The sequence below is a fragment of the Rhinatrema bivittatum genome, chromosome 8 (genome assembly GCF_901001135.1).
Source record: "Rhinatrema bivittatum chromosome 8, aRhiBiv1.1, whole genome shotgun sequence".
NCBI lineage: Eukaryota > Metazoa > Chordata > Amphibia > Gymnophiona > Rhinatrematidae > Rhinatrema > Rhinatrema bivittatum.
This window is the reverse complement of record NC_042622.1, coordinates 274,980,930-274,993,774: the sequence shown is the minus strand read 5'-3', so window position 1 is coordinate 274,993,774 and position 12,845 is coordinate 274,980,930.

The following is a 12,845-nucleotide window of genomic DNA, read 5'->3' as shown; positions in this document are numbered from 1 at the left end:
TGGCAGACTTCTCCAAGGCAAATATTCAGCTGGTGTGAGGCTTGGTCAGATAACCAGATAAACCTATCCAGCTATCTTAGCCCATATATTTAGTGCTGTGGCTGAATATATCCGGCTACCGGATATATTCAGCCCTATGGGTTGACCAGACTTAGCCGAATAATTTATCTGGTGAACTCTGCATATTTGAAGTAGCTACATAACTTATCCAGCAAAGTTGGATTTTCCCAAGAAACCCTCGCCTCTCCTGCCACTTAGCCGGCTAATTATTTTGTGGCTAAATGGCAGCCATTCAGCAAGGATGCATATTTAGCCATATTTAGTTAGGACTTATCCAGCTAAGAAGTATTGCATATTGGCCTCCTTCATTGCCTGATGTAAAAATAAAGAAGTCAAACAATGTGATGATTTTTGCCTCTCAGTGCCCTGGAACCAGATGCGACAAATGAACTGAATCTTAAAAAACAAAACAAATGAAAAACCTTCCTAAGGACTTGTAAAGGTTTATTTTTATTCTGCTTTTTGCACTTTTTTCGGCGCTTGAAAGTGGATTACATTCAGGTACTGTAGGTATTTCCCTATCCCCCAGAGGGTTCACAATCTAAGTTTGTACCTGAGGCAATGGAGGATAAAGTGACTTGCCCAAGGTCACAAGGAGTGACAGCGGGACTCAAATCCTGGTCTCCTGGTTCATAGCCCCCTGCTCTAACCACTAGGCTAGTCCTCCACTCCAAGGTGGAAAAAACCCTCCAGAATGAAGCAATTCCTTCTGATTCTAGACTTAAAGAAAATCCGGGGAAGCAAGAGAAGGAAAGATCTGTAACCATGGGTTCCATGGAAAAGATGAGGCTGAAGCCGCCCCCCCCCCTCCATGGATGCATGATGTCATAGCATGCTGCACATGCCCAGTGAGGCATAGTCAAATTTCTAGAAACCTTGTCATAAAAATTCTGGACTGGGCTCCGTTTGATGATGTCACCCACTTAAGAGAACTACCATTCATTTTGTCCTTGGAGATTGATAGTAGTTTTTATTCTCATATTACCTACTTTGGAGGCTTTCATACAGTTTAATACCATAAATGTGTAGTCAGGTCTCCAGAGAAGAGAGGTGAGCCATGTATGGGTTCTGAGAAAACAAATTATGTGAATGACATGCAGTCTATAAAGTGAACTTGTGGCCACTTGTGGGTCCTAGTAGTCACTCCATTGGTCTCACCTGCATCTACATGTATAGTTTTCCTATCAACCACCTACTATCCAACTGAGGCTCTGTTTGCTTTCTGACAATTTCTCTGCCCCTAAAGCTATTCCTTGAGGGCATTTTTGGAACCTCAGTCTGTGACTCAACAAACCTGGGATTCCACAGTCCCCAGAGAAGTGTTCAAGGACTACACATTCAAAATACTGGGATCATCTATCTTCTCACTTACGCTGGGAAACAATCAATCTCAAGCACAGTGGAAATAAACTAAAGAGTTTATTATTAAAAAGGAAGAACAGTGAATGAAAAAGTTATCACATAAATCTGCATTGCTGCAAGCAGGATTACAGTAACCTTTACTTTCTATTGAACTTAACTAACCACTGCCCTATCGCAGTTAATAGTGGCAGTTCTAATAACTTTGGCAGTACAATCCCAGCTGTGTGTCTCTCTCGTTTCTAGCTGCTGTCACTTTCCACAGAGAGTTTTTCACAGACACACTCTTCAGATAGCAGCACTGACAACCTCAATTGGCTCTGCTGAGATTAACTCCTTTAGCGCCAGCTTTTGGTGACCGTGGAACACTGCCACCTGCTGTCCTATAAAAGGAGTTTTAAGTGTCAAACAATATCATTTATAAACAAACTACTATTTCGCCACATTTGCACTGTAATTTAACGGTAGTAAGAGCTAAACAAAAATTTCAGATGATAATAAATAGCCAAGTAATGCAATGTAGCTAAAAAAATATTGTTATCCTCATTTGATCTGCTTTTTGCAATATGATGCATCTACATTCTTTTGTATTCTGCTGAGAGAAGTATTTATCTGTCTCAGGTATAATAACTGAAGAAGTCATTAATCCAGTTACGAACAAGCCACTTGAAAGGATACTGAGTGTCACAACTCCAGAGACCACTCCTCTGACCACCGCACCTCCCATGAGTACCAGTACTGCAAGTAAGTGCTACAGCTGCACGGAAACGCCGTTTATCATCACTGGTGCCAGATTCATTCCCTGCCTGTCCAGCAAGAACAGAACCATTTGGGAACCAAAGGGGTGAACAGCTGCTTAAGAGGAAAACCTCAGTCACGTTCCTCTAGGCTTTCCCCGTTCAGATTTTAATGAGCTGGATGGCTGCATCGTACTGAAAACCGTACTGCACGTTAAATGCCCAGAGAGAAAAATATGATCAGATCTCAGAATGTTGAAAGGAAATGCCGGAACGCGTAGCCCAGGAAAGCATAACTAGGATATTACAGCAGTGAGAAACTTCCTAGGGTGGGTTATCCTGCTAAATGCCACCTTCTGAATATTTAGGGTACTTACCTGGCTAGATTTTAGTGAGCTATGCCACTATCCCCAGGGCGGAGCTAAGTTATCTGGCTATCTTTTCAGCTATATCCGGGTAAGCCTTTAGCTCTGCCTCAATTAAGGGGTACGGTGTTTTGTTTTTTTTTAATTTTTTTAAAGTGAAGCGCAGGCCTGTGACTTCTATTCCCTTACCCCGTCCAATATTTTAAAAAATGGGTCCTACCAGGCCAAGCGCCCCTCCCCCGCCCAAAAGAACCTAAAAAAGAAATGTGGGTGGGGTCTGATGGTGCCCCCTCCCCCCTCTCCCGGTTCAGCAGATAGTAACAGCGGGGCCCCCCTCCTCTCCCTTCCTGCCACCCTCCTCCTCCCCAGCCCGACTCTACCCCTTCCCCCCAGCCGCTACCTTTAGAAATGCCACCCTTGTGCCAGGATCATGGTATTATTCATAGGACCATCCCAGCAGCCTCAGGCATGAGCTAGCAGCATTGCTCAGAGCAACATTGCAACTTTTCCTTCCACCGAGTTGCTGTCATAGCAATAAAGGCCTCCGGGATTGCGCTACTTATCGCCAGAAAACGTTAAACCTAATTGGCAGTATCCAAAAAAAATGGTGGCCGAATATCCAGGGTAACTTATTCGCTTAACTTTGGCCGGATAAGTTAAGCCATTCAAGGCTTCATTGAATATTGGCCTCTCATTAAACATGGGGAGGGCAGTTGTGAAACTCTGAGGTAAGCGGTGCTCTAGCGCAGTGAGACCACGGCGATATTCTTGCTGCTCAGTGGCAGTAAATATTTAAAGAGGCAGGTCTAGCTATCAAGCTCCATTGTCAGATCCCTTGTGGAGAAGGGAGAGAGAGAAAAGCTCCTTCAGATCAGCTGTGGACAAACTGCGGCCCATGGCCAAATCCGGCCCTTAAAGGTGTTTAACCTGGCTCGCCTATCCCTTGGACGCTCTCCATTATGTGCTGCCCGCCGATGCTCCAACCTGCCTGCCTGATGTCATCACCAAAGGCCGAGTTATCGCCCTTCGTGGCGTGTGAGCAGGGAGGTCGGAACGTCGGCCCGTGGCAAGGGGAGGCCCCATTCGTCGGCTCGCTGATGGGGGTTCCCAGCCCCCCGCCAGCGAGGAGAGAGGCCCCCATTCGTCTGCCCTGGCAGGAACCCCGCCAGGGGGGAGAGACAGAGAGACGCGGTAGTGGCGCCCGCCAGAGGCGAAAAGGGAGAGAGACATAGCAGCAGCGGCACCCGCTGGAGCCAGCGGGGCCGAAAAAGAAAACAGATGCGGCAGCGGTGCACACCCGATTTATAAAAATATACACCACACGTGTACGTGCAAAATAATTGCATCATGCCCGTAATGACCTTCAGTTTTGTGCGGAGGCAGGGATTTTATAAAGAAAGCGTGTGCTCCACTTGTGAAAATATTTATTTGGGTGCGTAATTTTAATCACCAGCTCGCTGACAATTCCATGTCACCCTGACCCCGCCATCACATAACTCAGGCCTCCCGCACAAAAGACAGGTGCGAGATCAGGTGTAAAAGCAGGTGAATGTCTGGTAATGTATAAATATCAGTCTGTATGTCAGCTTCTGATCATTTCCCCACAACGCCCCTAAACTGACCTTTTTTTCCTATAACATTTAGGAGTAATGCTGCTAATACGTGAGGCCTTTGCAGATAATTACCACTTATGCTTGTACATATTTTTTGAACATTCACCCTATAGTTTGTAGAATGCATTACTGTAATCTGGTCAGCAGGGGGTAGTATAAAACCATAAAAAAGCAAGATTTTTTATATATATATATATATATATATATATATACACACACACACGCATACAGGGTACATTTTCAAAACCTTTGTCGGGAACTACAGGTAAACCGCAACTCACCTCAGGTCGACCAAATGAGCTAATCTGGTCCTGGTTTGGTCCCACTGCATTCACGGATTTTGAAAATTGAAAAATATCAGCGTAATTCCAACCTCCCCAACTCCACCCCTGGAAATAGCTCTCCCTTCTGTGGGTAAATGCATAGAGACCCTATCTGCATACCTTTACCAGCATATCAGGCACGGCATTTTAAAAAAGCCCATTTCCACAGGTAAAGCAGGATTTTACCTTGAAAACCATCCTCAATCTATTATTTGAATTGAAGGGGAAAAAGCTGTTGCAATATGTAATCTTCTGCCTAATAAGACTGCACAGGTGCCGTTACTGTTTTATTTATTATATTGTTATGAACACCCACCCACCTTTCCTCCCTACTCCCAAGGTGGCTCACATAACAGAAGAAAAATGCACCATGCATTGATTAGACAGTGCAGAGAAGTTGCACATTGAAGTGACTTAACATACCCTACTCATTTTAAAAAATAGCAACTAAACCATATATAAAATAGAAAATGCATGAAATGCAATCTTGCAACAATATAACAATTTGATTCAGTTATCCAATCAATTGGCAGATATGATATTACTGAAGTCTTTCTAAATATCCAGGCTATTAGAAACTTCGTACATTTTAGATAGTCTGACACTGTTGGGTTAGGGTTAGGGTTACTGGTTCACTGGTTGAAGAGCTCCTTGGAGTAGGTGCTGGCCTCATAAAACACCTCTCCTGGTGTCCTTCTGCTTAATCATTGACCAAGAAAGATGTCCAGGAAAGTGACTTGATCTGAGGGCCTGGTGGGAGATATAATCTAATCTGCTCTGGTGCTTATTTACTGCCTATCTGGTCTATCAAAGCAAAAGGCCTAATACCTGAAGGGAGGAGCAGAGCTGAGCTAAAACAATCAATCTGAACAGAATGTAGGCATTAACGTAATTCTTTCAGAATTGGACTAATGTGGTCCTATTTGTTGATTCCTAATAACAGTCTGGCTGCTGACTTCTGAATGCAATTCCATGAGCATACAGAGGTAATGGCAGATAGGCTGCATTAATACATCACCACATACGTAATTGCAACACCGTCAGGAGCAGGTTGAACTTGATGGGAGCAAAGGGTTTTGTCTTTTCTTATTGTACTGTAAACATACACGGTAACTATGCAAACCTCGCTGTCAGTAAACTGACAATAGCACTGCCCAACCTGGACTGGAGCATCCCTTCTGCAGAATCTAACAGAAGTAGAAAGATAGTGGATGTCCTGCAAGGGGCTGTGTTCAAACAAATAGTAATGGAACCCACGAGGGAGGTTGGGATACTCGCCCTAGTGCTCACTAACGGGGATAATGGCTCTAATGTCCAGATGGGTGCCCACCTCAAAACCAGTGATCATTAAACGGTATGGTTTGATATTGCAAATAGGATACGGAGAAGTCACACGAAGACCCGAGTTTTGACCTCCAAAAGTACGGACTTTATTGGAATAGGGAAGTACCTGAAGGTAGAACTAGAAGACTGGGAAAAAATGGGAGAGGTGAGACAAAGTGGGCCAAACTAAAAAGAGCAATTACAAAGGCAACTAATCTATATGTTAGAAAAGTAAACACAAGTTAAGGAAAAAAGACACTACTTGAGTTTTCAAAGATAAAAAATATTTCCTTCTTGCCTGAGTGGCACGAGCGACATCAGGGAATATTTGGACTTTATGGCCACAAAAGGGAACATCTCTATTTCTAAAAGATTTTCTAAATTTCCTTGTTTTTGTTTTATTACTTACCAAGGGAAAAAACTTGGATTTAACGATCCAATACATTTGGAAACATTTCTCAATGGTAAAAATCAAGCCATGAACTTAGAGACAGACGCTCATTAAAAAGATAACTCTGTTCTCCTTTATATATTTTGTTTTCATTAGAACTCAGATGTGTATGGGTTCTAATTGATAAAATATATATAAATTAATATTTATATATTTTTTCCTGTTAATCCCCCAAATTATGGATATATCAATTAATGAAGGTTATTTGTAATGGAGAATTGATAATTTGTTTTATTTTGACATATTTCTTGGTTTCATGATTGTAATTAATGAAGAAAATCAATAAAGTATAAATAAAAAAAAGTAAACAAAATAAAGAGAAATAAGAAACCAATCTGGTTCACAAAGGAGGTGGCTGATGTAATAAAAGCAAAAGAAGCAGCGTTCAGGAAATTTAAAGTATCAGAAAAAATGGATCACAGGGAGGACTTTCTGGCGAAACTTAGGGAGATGAAAAAAGTAATCAAGAAAGCAAAAAGTCAGGCAGAGGAAAGGATTGCCAAGGAGATAAAGCAAGGTAACAAAACATTTTTCAGATATATCAGAGAAAGGAGAAAGGTCCAAAGTGGTATAGTGAAACTGAAAGAGGATAAGGATGAATGGGTGGAGAGAGACGAAGAAATGGCAGAAATATTAAACAAATACTTCAGTTCGGTGTTCTCTAAGGAAGACCCTGGAGAAGGACCGTCATTTGTTATCAGACTGTAGAAGGGGGTGGAGTAGACGAAACTCCATTTTTGGGAAGAGCTAAGAAAATTGAAAGTGGATAAAGCCATGGGGCCTGATGAGGTTCATCCCAGGACACTGAGGGAGCTCAGAGATGTGCTGGCGGGTCCGCTGTGTGACCTGTTCAATAGATCCCTGGAAAAGGGTGTAGTGCCTAGTAGGGATGTGAATCGTAGGGATGAATCGTAGGGATGAAAATCATCTGTCAGGAATCAGGGGGGTTCCCGAAAGCGATAGGAAAGCCCCACGAAATTTTTGTGGGGTTCTCTTATTGTTTTGGGGGGGGGGAGGGAAAAACAACCCCCAAACCCACCTCAACCCTTTAAATCTCATTATTTATAATCCCCCACCCTCCTGACCCCCCCCAAAACTTTTCTAAAGTACCTGGTGGTCCAGCAGGGGTCCCGGGAGCGATCTCCTGCTCTTGGTCCATTGGCTGCCACTAATCAAAATGGCACCGATGACCCTTTGCCCTTACCATGTGACAGGGGCTATCGGTGCCATTGGCCAGCCCCTGTCACATGGTAGGAGCAATGGATGGCCTGCACCTTTTTTAAAGATGGCTTTCTTGATTACTTTTTTCCTGGATGGTCAGAGGAAGGTGACGGTCAGGGGTATCTGGTGGCAGGCAGTGTTCAGAAGCATTCAAGAACAAGCTGATGTCAAACTAAGTATCCATCCGAAAGGAGAGTAGAGGCAGTTAGGCAGGGCAGAGCAGGGCAGGCAAGGAGACGAGCAGGCGGGAAAGGAACATTGAAGACAGGGCTGGAACTGAAGACGCTTAGGCAACTCACACTACTACAGGAGCAGATGGACCTGTTACAGGGGCAATGAGAGGGAGGTCGGGAGGGCCTTTTAGAGGCCTGTCTGAATGAGATCAGTAAGGGGAGCCGCAGGCTTTACCCGCCGCGGGACCTTTAAATAAAGCAACAGCAGGTGCGCGCACGCCTAAGGCAGGTCACGGTATCTCTCCGGCGGTGTGCTGCCTCGTGGTCGAGCGGCAGCGTTTGCCCTGTCGGGAAGAGACCGGCACAGCTGGCCGGAGGAGGAGGTGAGTGCGGCGTTCCCCGGGCTCCCCCCCCCCCCCCCACGGACTGCCAAACCTAACAATGAGATTACCAGTTGTCCCGATTCGTTCACGCAGTCCATTTACAGCTCTTCAGCCAGGCATCGGTTCACTTTGGAGATGTTTACGATCCCTTACAGCAGATATTGAGCAAGACTTGCGCACATCACTTTGGCAGATTGCAAAAGAGCAACGTATGTGCGTGAATGTCGGCCCCTTCCTAGAAGGCCCCCTGGTCCGCCCTGTTTTACACGGGCAAAAATACTTGCGCTCCCTGATTTCCAGGCGTATAATGTGGCTTTTAATATAACATACACTGGCATGTGCTGTTTTTTCCGTGCGCTTCTTTAGAAAATTCCCCACAGAGGGAGGAGTGGGAGTGCTGGGGACAGGGTGGGTGTGGGAGATGGAAAGCTTGATAGGCTGGCGAGAGGTAGAAAGAGGGAGACGAGAGAAGGGGAGAATGAAAAATAAAATCTAGCGACGAGTGAAGACAGAAAGAGACAAAAGGGAAATATCAGCGTCAGAGAAGAGATGCAGAGAAGGAAGGGAGAAGAAAGGAAGAATGGAGAGCAGACCCTGGAAAAGAAAAGCACATTCTTCTCAATGTGTAGAGACTGAAATGTGTCCGCCCTGGGAAGGGTGCATCTCGGCTATTTTGGCATTTTGCAAAGCACAGGATGAAATGCACTTTTGCTTCTCTTTCTCCAGTGCTGCACTACTCCCAGTCTGCTTTCTTGCATTTTCCATTTCGTTTTTACTGCATCGTTCTGATTCTAATTTGTGGCTCCTTATTCTGTATTAGGTGAGGGTCTGTCCGTGTTCTGTGAGGGATTCTGCCAGTAGTATTATGTCGTTTCTGTGGAGGGATTTGTAGCAGTCTGGTTTATTTTGTTGCCTTAATAGGAGGTGCATTGGCATTTTAGTGTAATACTTACGGTGCAGCCTTTCTAAGGTAGGCTTGTTGCTGTTCGAGTCCTTGAAGTCATTGCTGTTACAGTCTGAGAGGTTTGCTGTATGGGTTCTGCGTATCTTTTTGGCAGACTTTTGTGTTATTTCACAAAGGGGTAGATTTTCAAAGGGTTACGCGCGTAACCCCGAAAACCTGCTCCTGAGTGCGCTGAGCTATTTTGCATAGGCTCGGTGGTGCGTGCAAGCCACGGGACGCGCGTATGTCCCAGAGCTTTGAAAAAGGGGCGGGAAGGGGGCAGTCTGGGGGCGGGACCGAGGCCTCCGGCACAGCAGCTGTGCCGGGGGATGGCGCGCCGGCAGCCAGCCGGCGCGCGCAAGATACGTCTGCCACAGACAGGCGTAAATAAGTAAAACAAGGTAGGGGAGGATTTAGGTAGGGCTGGGGGGTGGGGTAGATTGGGGAAGGAAGGGGAAGGTGGGGGGAGCGGAAGAAAAGTTCCCTCCGAGACCGCTCTGATTTTCGAGCGGCCTTGGAGGGAACGGGGAAAGCCATCCGGGCTCCCCTTGGGCTCGGCGTGCGCAAGGTGCACAAGTGTGCACCCCCTTGTGTGCGCCGACCCCGGATTTTATAACATGTGTGTGGTAGCGTGCACATGTTATAAAATCGGGTGTACATTTGTGCGCGCTGGGTAGTGCGCACAAATGTACCCTGCGCATGCAGATTTTAAAATCTGCCCCAAAGTGTCTGGAAGTTGAAGGTGTTTGTGCTGCTGTTAATGAGGCGATAACACACTGGGGCACATTTTATAAATTTGCTCACACGCGTACTCTTGTTCGCGCACCAGGCGCGAACAAGAGTACGCGGGATTTCAATAGATACGCGCATAGCCACGCGTATCCATTAAAATCTGGGGTCGGCGCGCGCAAGGCTGCCCAAAATCGGCAGCCTTGCGCGCGCCAAGCCGTGCAGCCTGCCTCCCCCCCACCTTCCCCTCCCTAACCCACCCCTACCTTTGTTGTACAAGCTACGCCTGCTTGAAGCAGGCGTAACTTGCGCGCGTTGGGCCAGCCGCCGGCGCATCAGGGTCCGGTCCGGGGGCTGCGGCCATGTCCCCGGAACGCTCCTGATGACGCGCCGCCGCGGCATGCCCCCGACACGCCCCCAATGAAGCGCTGGCCATGACACGCCCCCTCCGACACGCCCCCGACATGCCCCCCCCCCCCAGGAAAGCCCTGGGACTTACGCGCACCGCCGAGCCTACTCGACATAGGCTTGGTGCGCGCAGGGGGAGTTTGGGCCAGGTTTTCGGGGGGGGGTACACACGTATCTTACGGGCGTACCCCTTTGAAAATCTGGCCCAATCTGAATATATTTTTCTTGTATAGTGAGTTGTAAGGGGCAATGTCCTAGGTCCGTTGGGAGAATTTCTGTGGATGCGGAGTTTGTTACAGAACTGGAGGTGCTGGATATATATTAAGAATCTGTCCCTTTCTGTATAGAATCCAGACTTTACGCTCATATCTATATAAAAGAATTGGCTGAATGAGGGTATGAAATATATATATATATTTTTTTATTATTATTTGTTTATTGATTTTCTCAAGTAATTACAAAGTATAAACTTTGCACAGAAAACAGAAACAAAATTTATAAATAAATTAATTTCCATTGCATTAGAAATAAAAACATTATTAACCTAGACCACAATACGCTGGGAGTAGGAAATAAAAGAATAATCTAGTATACAGGAGCTATTGAAGAATAATATTTTAAACCAGGCAATAGCAATGGCATGCACCAACCCAATTCTTCATGCCTGAGTAATAGGGCTTACTTGAGGGGAGGAGGAAGAGAGCATTCTTTTACGAGAATCTAAGAACATTTTTAATTGTTCAGGAAAAAAATAAACATAAACTTCATTATTCAGTTTCAGAATGCATTTACAAGGAAACGTCAATTGGAAAGTTGCCCCCCATTGCTTGGGCTTCCTGTCGTAAAGACAAGCAACCTTTCCTCCTCTCCTGAGTGGTTTTGGCTAGGTCAGGAAATATCTGTATAAATTGACCATGAAAATTTACTCTTAGATTCTGAAAATACATACGCATTATAAAGCTAAGGTCTGTTTCATAAACAAATGATACTAATAGGGTAGCTCTCGCCACAGTTTCTGTTGTGGAGGGTTCTAGAAACTGGGTCAAATGTTGTAAGTCCAACTGATGACTTTGGACATCTCTACCTCTCACATTTTGAAAGGGGAGGAAGTAAACCCTATTAAAAGATGGTAATTTCTCTAGTGGTACCTTCAAGACCTCTATTAAATATCTCCTTAATGTCACCCTGGGCTGTTCCCCTATAATTTTAGGAAAATTAAGAAGTCTGAGATTAAGACGTCTCAGACGATTTTCCATAAATTCAATCTTTCTATTTAATACTAGTTGTTCTTGAATTATTGTGGATTGTATTTCTAGCCCTTTTTTTGCCCCATCTTCAAGCCCTTGAATACGCTTTTGCTGGTCTTCTACTTTAATATTACAATCTTGAAAATGAATGTCCATTTTTGTGCACAATCAGAAATTTGTTGGGAACATTTTTTAACTTCCAATCCTAGCTGTGCTACAAGCTCCCATAAGGAGTCCAAGGTCACTACAGATGGTTTAGTATAGAGATTCTCAAACACTGTAGGTTGAGGAAACACTTCATGTGCTGTAGAGACCACATCCTCCTGATTTGTCACTGATTTTAGACTCTCAGACACCCCTGTTGTTCCCTCTACGTTGCTAACAGAGCTCACTGGCTCATTAATTAGCAAAACAACTTCTGGGGGTTCTTGCAAGTTTGCTGACAAATATTTCCTTGGGACTGGGGAGCTCAAGGTAACTTCCCCAGATGAGACAGAGGCTCCTTCAATGGTCACATCAATGGGGATATTTGCCCCTTCCATTTGTGGTTGGAGTGCTGTATACTGCGGGATTGTTCACTGTCCAGGAGGGATCGTTTGAGTGGAAGGATGAACTCTAACTTTCCATTTTCTTTTCGGGGGCATAACTAAAATGGAAATACTTAGAGAAGCTTACCCAGGACAGAGCAGTTACAGCTGCACGCCACGTTCTTCTTTTCTTCTTATTCCAATGAGAATGAAGTGTTGATCTGGATGAAGAGTCAGTCCAAACTCAAAGCCCATTAAGATGATTGCTGAAGATTTTATTCAGTATTTCAGGCAAAGCCACGCACCCCTTTGGCGTGCACAGCTTAGGCGACATGCCGGCGGCGTCTATCGCGCAGCAAAAGAGCAGTTTTTAAAGCCTTTCTGGTCCCCGATTGATGATGTCATGGGGCGGGGTCAGGGTTCGGCGTTCAGGTCTCCGTTGGTCCAGTTCAAGGCTGGACCCGGTGCAGGGAGAGAACTTCCTTCCACTCATACTTCTTTCTCTCCTTCCGAGCAGTTGGTTCGCCGCAAAAGAGCAGTTTTTAAAGCCCCTCTGGTCCCCGATCGATGACATCACGGGGCGGGGTCAGGGTTTGGCGTTCGGGTCTCCGTTGGCCCAGTTCAAGGCTGGACCCGGTGCAGGAAGAGAACCTCCTTCCACTCACACTTCTTTCTCTCCTCCCGAGCCATCAAATAATTTTAATAGTAATTTTATTGGGAGTGTGGTAACTTGAGCAGTAGCAGCTTGGGAACAGCTAGAGGGAAAAGGAGGCAGACTCTGGCTGTACCTTGGGTGCACTTTATTTACAGTGAAAAAATCAACTCAAAATAAATGAGACAGCTCAGCTTAGCTTCAGGTAATACACAGTCCTGAAAATGTCAACTCAAAACAAACAGCGCAGCTCACCTTAGCTTCAGGTAATACACAGTTCTCGCACGTACCAGGGTCTCTGCCTGCTCCCCAGGGCCTGCTTAACCCTTCC